The following is a 12,064-nucleotide window of genomic DNA, read 5'->3' as shown; positions in this document are numbered from 1 at the left end:
CTTAGAAAGTAAGGTTTATTAGTTGTGAAATTATGTGTGTGTGTGTGTGTGTGTGTATATATATATATATATATATATATATATATATATATATATATATATATATATATATATATATATATATATATATATATATATATATATACATACATATATATATATATATATATATAAATTTTAAAGGAGTTCCTTTCTGAACTGTTTTAAAAATTAATTGATGTTACAAAATGACAGGCTGTGTTGTGTGATGTTTTTTAAAAAATTACTATTTAAGTAAATGTTTGGTATGTTTTTCACACTGATGAAGGATTGATACCCGAAAGCTTTTTGTATTGTGAGTTTTGTATTGTGAATTAAAAGTTTGGTGGCATTTTGTGAATCTCAATATCTTTCTGGGAATTGTTTTTTACTACTTGTGACTCCTCTCATCCAACCGCTTGACGACTTGTATAGCATTAGGCTCAAATGAAACGTCTGTATCGGGGATGGGACTCAAAGTTTCTTTTAATTCATCTGAAACTCATTGAGTACATACATAGTTAGACAAATCTTCTCATAATGGTAGCTGAAGAAGAGGCCCTAGAAACCATATCAGCACAATGATACACACCTTTTAAGGTATGTTTAGACACTTAAGACAGGTTAGAAACAATATGCTTCACATCTGAACTACCTTCAGGAGTCAGGAAAACAGAAAACACACTTAAGCTATCGGCATATCATAGTGTAAACTTCCATGTATAGCCCTGGTAACCAAGGATTCTAAAGGATACAGCAGAGGAAAAAAAAAAAGGTTTCTTACCCTGTCTGTATAACCACTTGCCCTCCTTATCAGCAGGGACTGGGCTGGGGTAGATTAAAGTATGTTTGAAGCAGGAGCTACAAGTATGATAGCAGCAGAGGCTGCTGTAAGATGAGAACGGAGATATTTGTTAGATAGAAAAGCTTTGTACGGTTTTTCTAACTTCTTTGGAACAGATAACTTGGAGTCAGAAGCATTACAGACAGCTTTAAAACATCCTCCTGTGCTGATAAAATAGGAGGAATGGGGGGCAGTATTAGTAGGCTCTTGTTTAAGTAAATTATAGTATTTGTCCAACTCAGGGGGACTCTTTTCCTGGTCACAAGAAAACACACCCCTTAGTCCTGAAATAATCTCTGCAAAAGGGAATGCCTCCATTTATACATTATCAGGCTCGCTATCTAAAAGTCTGAGTCTTGAGCTATAGACCCTTAGGTGATAGAATCCTGTCTCTCTCAACATCAGAATCATCAGGATTCAGCAGCATCTTCATTAGAAGTAGGGACATAATAGCTTGAAAAAGGCTTTTGGCATCCAAAATTGACTGACTGCAATAAACTTTTGGCCAAAGTAAGAATATAATTCTTACAAACAGAAACTCTCTCCTTATTTTCCATATCATTAACTTTCTGTTTCTTTTTCCTCAGGACATCCATAAAGGAAGATTGCGTAGGCAGCAGTATATCATCCTGAGTCAGAGGTCTCTTTCCAGAGTCACATCAAGAAAACCCTCCTAAGGCATCTCCATTACCCAAAATGCATGGTTCTCTCATGCCCATTACTGACACTGGAACAGCCACTGAGGATTTCTCTAATCATGCCTCTCAACCTCTTAGAGCAAGAAATCTGATCAACGCCATAATCAAAAGTGGGATAAAGGCCCAAAAATAGGGACACTTTTTAAATATTGCTATTTCAATGTTAGAAAATTGATAGAATAACAGGTTTTGCAATAGTATGAATTTTTTGAATGGTATGAATTCTGAAACTCAAATGTCTGTCATTATTTTCCAACTTCAATCTTTAATGATTTGCCACTAATTTGCCAGAAAACAACAATTTTATGAAAAACAGACCAAATATATGAGGCAAAAATCTGGACAGTCTGCAAAAATCTGTACAGTTGAGGGGTGTGTCTCTGATAGACTCAGTGAACAGAGGCCGGCAAGGCTATACCAGAGAGATTTGAGGAAATTCTCCCCTCAATGACTACCCTGTCTATGGAACAGGCTCCCCATCCATGTGAAGCAGAATTCTTCCTTAACCTAATTCAAGTGCAACTTGGACAATTGGATGGCAAACCAGAAAGTCATCCCTGGTTTGGCACCTATGTCTCTAATGGACACAGGTAACCTGTAAATGTTTTATCTCCCAGGCCCATGCTTACACTTATCAAAGGTATCAGTACTTGTCAGAGATTTGGTATGCATGGCTAGGCTTAAAAAGGCCCTTGTAGTTGTTAGCCAAGTAAACACCTATGAACCTATATGTGAGTTGTCTAAGGAACAACCATTCGCTACTGCAGAGTTATCCACCACTGGCTAAGGCACTAAAGGAGCCCACATTAAAGGCAAAAATTCAAACTTTAACTGTGTTTTCTTTTTAAATACATTGGGAAAAAGAGTAGCAGGAATGGGGTAAGTATCCATACTTTGGATAAGTACTGGGGCAAGTATTCATGCTTTGGTTAAGGAAGAAGCTTTATAGTCATACATACATACAAATATTTCAAGCATGGACATTAATGTCCTTCTAGCCTGCAAATATACCAAAACAGTTGTTCATATAATAAGTGTCCAGGCTGTTCTTAAAATATCTGAACTAGTGCTTGTTTTAATGTACTTTGGTAGGCTGTTCCATGCATCAGCTGCTCTCTCAGAGAACCAATTAGTATGCTTCTCATTTCTATAGAATCTTGAACATAGGTTGTCTGATGATTCTCTACAATTTTTTTGAAAACCCCCAGAGATAGGTGTTTCTAAATGCCTTGGATACCTGAATAAGATATCCTATTAAATATTTGTAAGAGACACTTTACAACTTTAGATATTTTAGTCTTTCAAAATACCTTATATTTTCACATCTGTGGATGCTCTTAGTATATTTCTGCTGTATTCTTTCCAGTTTACCCATGCTTGTTGTCTTATAAGGTTTCCATATTTTATTCCATACTGATGTTTGGGTCTAATATAATTACCAAACAATGACTTCATCATTTCTGATTTCCTAGACTTTCTATAATTCTATAACTGTTGTGATGGTCTCTCTTTATCCCGGGCCAGCAGTTAAGGAGCCTCAGTCCTCACCACTGGTACTAGTGAGAAACTGTCACTAAGAACAAAAATGGATTTACACAGTATTTCAAATGCAGCTCTCTGCATTAAGCATAATTTCCCCTAAAAGCACACAGGGAACCTTTTCCAGAGCTGGGACTGGACTTTCTGTCTCTCCATATCCCAAACAAGACTTGCTGTGGAGCACTGTGTCCCAACTCCAAGTAGTTGACACACCCACACCAGGGTATTTAATTTTCAGACACACGCACACACACACACACACACACACACACACACACACGCACGCACACGCACGCACACACACACACACACACACACACACACACACACACTCCTGTGAAAGGCTGGTAAAGAGGCTGGTAAAGATTTACTAGCTGTACTCCTTCTGCCCAGACTATAAGATAACCTCAATGCCACCAGTCAACCACTGTCAGGCTGTTACAAGGCTATCCAATTATACTGAGTAAAATAAATACTAACGTAAAAGTTAGAGTGCAACCAAAGCAACCAGGCTTTTTGGTATGGCCAAGGTGTCACTAAAATAAGTACAGGTACTCTCAAAAAGTTAAAAATATTCTCCAAAAGACCAGCGACAATGAAAGGTATGAAAAATATTTAATACTTAATAATAAAATAGAAAACATGAGAATCCTAAATATGAAAGTACAATAAATATCAGTGTTTCAGTCACAGGAGAAATAAAAATAACACAGTTGGAGAGATTTAAACAGATCCAGAAAAACTACTAAACTACTGTATTTCCTGACTGTCTAAAAAAAAATAACTGTTCTCTAGCTAACTTAATACAGCAAGGCAAGATAGGATACTAAGATGCTTACTTCCACAAGGCAAGGTGATGAGCTACCAACTAACTGAACTGAACTCAACTGAACTGTGCTAACTGTCATAAATCTTTATATCAGGTTCCAAAGAAAACAAAACAAAACAAACTGCTGTGTGAGTTCTATCCTCTCAGTGCTGGTTATAGAATGACAGCACATTTGATTACCTGAGTCTGATACAATACACATTCAGACCTTTGCAAAAATCTGTTGCAGTATTTGAAAACCATAGAACAATCTCAAGGACTTCTACTCTTCCCTTCCAGAACTCCGCATTCAAGCATATACATTTAATCAATTATTACAACACTGTGGGTACATTTCCAGCACAAGCATCTGCACGTCTGCATGACTGCCAAATGACACAAAACTATTTACAAAATTCCAGCTAACTATGCTGGCATATGTTAAACGTGCACTGCCCTGTTCTCTTTGACACAGATGGCAATACCTCACATTGTTACAACTATCATTAACCAATTGGTTGATATGATTAGAAAAACTCAAAGTTGGATCTACACAAATAGCCAGGTCCTTAAATGAATATACTGTTTCAATCACTGTGTGCTGTATATAAATATTCCCCTTTCAATTTATGTCTCACAAATTTCATATGCTTAGTTTTTATGTATTTATAAGCATATTATTCTCTTGTGCCCAAATGGTCAATTTAGTCAAGTTATTTTGTAGACATGACCTATCTGTAACACATGTAATCAGTTTACCCAATTTCAGGTCATCTGCATAGAGATTGTAGAATACAACAGATGAAAAATATAGGTCTGAAAGACACAGTCTAAACAAGTAAGGGCCTAGGACAGAGCCCTGTGGGCACCCTGACTGTAGCCATCTATTTCACCTGCCCAGTCGCTGTATGATACTTTTCATGTCCTATGTGCAAACCATGCAGCTATCCATCATATCAAGAGTAAATCGATACCTAGTTGTTGTAATTAATTAATCAGTGTTTTGTGTATGACCCTGTCAAATGCTAAAGTTAAATCTATATAAAGTACATCACAGCACATATTTTCATCCATAGCTGTTATTATATTGTTATAGAGCATCATTAAATGTGGCACTAGATCTATTTTCAACATATGCATGCTGATGTATGGTTTCAAGGGCCAACCTTTCCAATTCCGACAATAACTTATCCAATATTAACCTTCTCCATTATTTTTCCACAACATTAAAATAGACTTGAGGGTCTATGTAAATCTGGGTTTGCCCTACTCCCCTTTCTCTTAAAGACAGGTTTAATACGTGCATGACTCCAATTGTATGACCTAGTAAATAATAGATGCAATAGTACTATAAGTTCTTGCATAAGTGTTCTCAGGTCATTATTACTTATTCCTCCTCCTTCCAGTGCTTTGTTTGGATCCAGTTTGCATACTTCTTTTTCAGTATAATATATTTTGATTCCAGAGTCTGAGATTACCTAGATATCACTAGAACAACCTATCACCCTCTTTGTGGAGTCTAAGATTTTGTAAATATATCTATAGTCTGTTGTGTCTGAGAATAAATGTTAGAATCAATTCACAGTTTATCAGTTTGTATGTCTTTACTTTTTTCACATCTTATGTATCTATAAAATAGTTTCCTATTATGCTCAATATTTTTATCTAAATTTTCTTCAACTTTTTCTTGATCTTGTCTCACAATATGCTTAATTTGTTTGTCCAGTTTTCAAAGTGGTAGTTCAACCTGTTTTCCATTTCTTACATTTTTTGTCTCTCACCTTATCTTGTTCTTCTGGAAATATATCCCCCTGATGTTATACGCCTAGATCCTGATGTTAAACATTTTTTGATTCTTTGCACACAATTTCTCTTTCAAAACTTTCTACATTCCTTCTGCACTTTTTCACTGAATGCATCACTCCAATTGGTTTTATAAAGTGACTGTGCTGCTTATTTCAGTTTGGCAGAATTATCTAGCAACAAATTAATGTTATAACCCCATGACTACTGCACATCAATGGTGGTAAAACTTGACATGAAGTAATAGTAATTTCTTTAGGAACATAATGTCTGTAATGTTCCTTTCCCTGATATTTTTCTTTTTACAATCTGAAGCAATTGCTGCTCATGAACATATGTTGTGAATAACTTCCATGCTAATCTTGTTGAATTAATATTATTCCAGTCTGTTTCTGGTAAACCTAAGTCCCCAACCACTATTATACTTCCCTCCTGTGTTTTATGCAAGAAATATATGAATTCCTCTAGGTCATTAGCACTTGACTTTGATGGTCTATTCACTCCAACAATTGTTGTATCGTCCAGGGTTATCTTTATCGTCACAGTTACACAGTCTATAGTACTGGCATTATTATTGAACAAATAGTAATCATAGGTCTCATAATTACTTTAATCCCTGTCATAACACCTCCCCTGATTTTTGTCAGAATGTCTGTTACAGTCAATACATTTATATCCTGACAGAACTGGTTTCCAGTCATTGTTATTTAACTATGTTTCACAAACAATAACAACATCAGTCTTGTGGAAACATAGCACATTTTCCAATAATAAAATGTTATTATTAATACTCCTGGCATTAACAGCCATAAGAGACACAGCAAATGTTGCTATCTGTGAACTGTTACATTTTAACCTGGCAAAAAACGGCCTTGTGTTTTTTAAATATTGCAAATTATCTCCTGCAAAAATTCTCTTCCCTGATCTTGACAAATACATGCCATCCTGTCTAAACAAGTGTGCCCAAACCGGCTTGGATGCTCTACACATTTCTATTTTTTAAAAAGGGACATTTTTTTAAAGTAGGTATTTACCCCAAAAAAACTGACTCTCCTTTTTATATGTGGCTTGTGAAAAAATTGTCCTAACACCAGTATAAGCTATACTATCTATGAGGGTTGTAAGTTCCCTACTAACAGTGAGAGAGTCCTTGAGGATGAGATCATTTGTACTAACATGAATAAAAACAGATTCAGACTTCCTTACATTAAGGTGTTCTAAGGCTTGTGTCACGTCTTCTATTTTTGCTGCTGGCAAGCATAACATGATTCAATGCTCATCATCTTCTCTACAAATATAAGTATCACTTCCTCTAATAATTGAATCTCCAATTACAAGAATATCTTTTCTTATCAGATCTGAAGAATCTTTAACTTCTAATTCAGCAATATCTGCTCTGTCAATTGTTACAAAGGAATGATCTTCATCACTATTAGCCTTATTAATCCCACTTTTATTCATTACATATTACATTTGTAAACATCCATTCTCATCCAGCTAGCTTTGTACATACTCTGCTTGAGTCATGCTGTCAACATCCATCTGTCCTCTTTTTACTTCCTTTTCACCTGCCCCTTGCCTCTCTTTTCTGCCTTCTCTTTTGGAAACATGCTGCCTTTTTCTGTAGACTGAAGGTTTTCTGACAGAGAAATGTTATCATTCCCTGCAATCAGTGTGTTATATAGCACACAAATTACAGTGAATCTCTGTGCTGCATAACAAAACGGTATCCTTTTTAATATGCATTCTCTTTATAGACACTTGTCAGTTTTTTTTCTTCCTTGTTATTTGTTGCGAACTTTTTCCTTTTTTTCTTTTTTTATTTCCTTCTAAATACTCTGAATTCTCAGATTGCTGAATACTTGCATCCATAATTCCAAGGTTGTCGGGGACATTGTCTTGTTTCACAGGGGGTTGAGTAATCTTCACAGACAATAGACACATCCTTTCCTAAACGTGGTCTATTTGCTCTTTGTCTCACAGTATTTACCTCACCAGTCCAGTCATTAATATATGTAACAACATTTCTCCAAGCATCATCAATAAGTCTAGATTTACTATTAACAATCCAAATCCAAGTGTGTGACCCTCCAGTGGCAATGAAACGAAAAGCAGAGATTCAAAGGAACTTCAAATAAGATGCATTCATAAAAAATAATAAAGTTTATTCCAATGAGTGAGCGCTTTCGCCAAAGGCTTCTTCAGACTCTTAAAACAATGAATAAAACTGTTTGAATCATTTTTAAACCATCCTTAAGCTTCCTATTGGACATTACAAATTGATATGTCACATGTTATCTTGTCTTAAAGGAACAGATACTCAAAAAAGTTAACATAGTTAAATGCAACAATATTTAGAAGGAATACTTCCATCCAAATATACAATTAATGATCAGAATGTCCATGCAAATAAGTAAACAATATGCATATACCCTGATACATTCTAAAAAATAAAAGGAGCATTGTGCTTGGTCCTATACCATTCTACAATCATTAATATACTGTTGCTACATTCATTAAAAACCCTGAACATTCTCTCTCCTCATGGTGTTAAAAACATTAAAATCCTTAGATAAACAGCAAGTTTTATCGCGTTTCAATATCTAGCATCTCTACTAAGATAGTGGTGTGTCGAATGCAACTTTGCATATATCAGGTTAAAAAATAATATAGCGAGAACTCTGTACTAAAAATGTAAGCGTACCTTTACCACAAAACAACATAGCGAATATAATGTATTTCGCGATGTGCCTCATCAAGGAGTCAGACCTCATCATATCGGTGAAAGGCTGTTGTCCAAGATTAAAAATTCCACAAATAGGAACCTCTTAGATTCCACGTAAAACAAACTGTTTACAAGTTGTAAAGTGCCGTGTGCTGTAGGAACTCTGAATGCAATTGAGTACAACCTAACTTCATGCGCTATGGTAACTCAACGTGCGGTGAGCACGTTCTAAGCATCTAAGTACTGAACAACAGAAACAATGTTTAAATTTCTAAGAAAAAAAGGCGAGCCTATATTAGGTGCTGTCCTGTGCCTAAAATAGACAGTATTTGTAAGCACGATTATGCCCTAGAAGCATATATTGATCACAAAGTGTCACTATTTAAAACAATGAAACGTGTACATATTAATGAGTACACTTATTAAAGTGTTCGCTGAACATGGCAGAGATGGCATTAACTAATACAAAATAAAAAGATAAAAACAGATAAATAGTGGAATGCTAGGCGTAACACATAAAAATTGACACAATAAAGCTTGAAATTAGCACAAAGCACACATATAATAATACCTAAGTATAAAGCTCCATAGATGATAGGGTCCCTAACTAGTAAAAAAGCAACTACTTCCATGTACATAGTTGGTGCTCACTCATTGGAATAAACTTTATTATTTTTTATGAATGCATCTTATTTGAAGTTCCTTTGAATCTCTGCTTTTCGTTTCATTGCCACTGGAGGGTCACACACTTGGATTTGGATTGCTCTCTTTTATGTTTACGTGAGTCTCCTGCCTCAACTGATAGCAGCACTGCATTTGGCTTTTTGAGTTGATTACTATTAACAATGGTAAGCAAAACATCCAATTTTTGACATGAGGAACACAGATCACCATGTTATCAGGTGTTGCCTTTAAATATAGATAACATTTATTATATTGCAGAAGATATTTGTGCGTTAGCAAATCATTAATGGCGTACTTAGTTAAGGAATCCATATTCAGCTTCAATGAATAAAAAAATTACAAAAGAAGAGAATAACCAAAATCAGTTATCTCAAAATTCAAAGAGAACTTAAATCAACTTCTGTAAGAAAAATCACACAAACAATATATAACTAAATAATAAAGTAAGTACAGTAAAGTTCTTGCTCTGACCAAAAAGTTCTGAATGTCAGACAAAAGCTGGAATTTCTTTAAGTCGTGAGAGAATGTGTGCAGTAGATTCTGTTCACTATTGCTTGCAGTTGCACTGCTTTTTAACAGTAAAGCTTAATAAATCCCAAACCAAGACAGGATTGTTTAGATAAGCTCTGGATTGTCATCTCTGCAGTCTGTGTGACTTTACAGTTGTTTAGCTGCCATAGGTTGCCTAGAGTATGCCTGTCTAAAACCTATCCCTTTTAACAACAAACAATGAAAATTAAAGGTAAAACAACAAAAGATAAATAAAAGTAAATCTTTTTGCCTGCAAGCTATCCCTTCCTTTCTAGAAACAGTGAATGCAGTGGTAAGAAATAAATATAAATTCAAATAAAACTTCTCTTACCAGGCAATTCCACAGTAAACCACAAACCTAGACAGAATTGTTTAGATAAGCTCTCTTACAGTCGGTAAACTGTGCTGGTAGGAAATGGTCAGAATAACCCACACAAAGTTTGCAGAAGCAGCACACAAAAAAAATCCCTGTCATAACAGAAATACTTTCCTAAAAGTGAACTGCCCAATAAAAACGCAGTAATGTATATTACCATAAAGTATATGTAAGCACTCACTTAGCAGTCCATTTTCTTTATGAAACATAGTTTATGACTGTGAAAGAACACCAAAACTCCTAAAATAGGTGTAGAGTAAACTCCAACTCCAAAAATGACACTAGGAACCTAGAGAGCAAGTCCTAGATGGATAACAATGCCTACAGACATGCCGGAAAAAACAATATTATTAAAGAAATAAGCTGCATTTCTGACATAAAATCAAGAAAAACACTCAAAATATTATTATTATTATATAAAAATGTGTGCAGGGGTTTCCCAAAGAGGTCTTAGCTGTCTGACAGGAAGCCTTGTCAAACTGCTGTTCCAGCAAAGTCTTAAATCGCATTCAGCACAATGAGGCAAGAAAGTCCTGAAGACTTTAATCACTCTGGATGCTTTTATAGTTCCCTCTTTTCAATTTCTCCAAGTCTTTTGGTTTTCTAATACCATCCTGGGAATGGACCCCATACCTAAGTCAAAGTATAGTTAAAATTCATGAAACTGGTGTTGTTTCAATCTTTGATGTTAGTCAGAAGTGGTCTTCTCAGCACCTGCAATGTGCCCAGTAATGACTCCTGGAATTTATATGAAGTTACATGTATCAGTTATATATCTAAGCATGATTGTAAATTCTTTTCTATAAGACCCATTGCTCCCACTACTACTGGAACTGTCTGGGAATCCTTCTTCCACATTGCCCTCATTCCTGCCTGAAATCTTGGTACTTTATGACTTTGCATCTCTCTGAACATAAGACACTACAGTCAATGGGTGTAGCATTTTCAATGGTCAATGCTAGATTTGTATTCTTTTCATGGACTACTATATCATTTTTTTTGCATCTGTTTTTTGAACTGTGGGTAATGGGTGATCCCATGTGATACAAACATAATTTTCTGTAATACTTTGTGTCTCATGTTTCCAATGTTTTAAAAGCACTTCAACATTATATTGCTTGCACAATCCCCAATGGAACAGTCTTGCCACATTATTTTGCCTTTCAGTATACAATCTTTTTGCCATTAGTATACACAATACAAGCAATAAGATGAGCAACACTTTCCAATTCTGTTTTAGAAAAGCTGCATTTCTTTATTTCTTTCACATGTTCCATGATCTTTGTACACCAACATGTACATAGTCCACTATCTGATTCCAAAAGGGCTTATCCTATAGGCAGATAGAGTGAGTGTGGGAGGGGGTAGAGCTTTTGAAAACTGTCCAGTTACTGCATCTTTGGCAGGATACAATCATAGGCTACTGCAGCAGTGAGAATGAGGGACACTATAAATAACACTGAATATCTCTCAAGATGTGCAACTTATAGTGCAGATATCAAAGGCTGTTTCAAATTCAGTTAAGGTGTCACCTGATGCCATGTAAGTCATTTGTTTTTTGAACTATTAAGTACATATGGAAATACTGGTTATTTTCATAATTGTTAAAAAACAGCTCATGATATTTCGGGTATAATGTGATATAAACTGACACTTGCAATCGGTTTTCCTCTCTCTAATATACTCCTCAATAGCATGTAGATCTCTCAGATATGAAGGTATGAACATAAATATGAAAATATGAATAATAAGTGGCAAACAGTGATTAATTTCTACACTGCAGGATGTCCTAAATTAACAATCTTAGTGTTATTTTGTTATTAAATCCATGTCCTTTGTAATACTGCCTATTAGCTGGTAAGTCACATAGTTAAAGAAGCCAAACCCCAAAAAAATTTGGATGCCATAAGGAGCTATGGATGTAAAGGGGCATATGCAGAAAATATGCTATAGGCTTGAGTGAGTTAAGCAAACGTTTGCCCAGTGGTTCTTGGAATTCATAAATTCCAATGCCCTAGATCAACTAATCCATAGTCCC

At 35.4% G+C, this 12,064-nt stretch overlaps 1 protein-coding gene across 2 annotated transcripts in view; it reads right to left on the bottom strand.

Moving 5' to 3' along the window:
• The window catches only part of KYNU (kynureninase), a 2,242,792-nt gene that overhangs the window by 384,129 nt on the left and 1,846,599 nt on the right, over positions 1 to 12,064 (bottom strand). The window lies entirely within an intron of this gene.

The sequence above is a fragment of the Protopterus annectens genome, chromosome 6.part0 (genome assembly GCF_019279795.1).
Source record: "Protopterus annectens isolate FY-2018-M chromosome 6.part0, PAN1.0, whole genome shotgun sequence".
NCBI lineage: Eukaryota > Metazoa > Chordata > Ceratodontiformes > Protopteridae > Protopterus > Protopterus annectens.
This window is presented reverse-complemented; position numbering and strand designations above follow the sequence as displayed.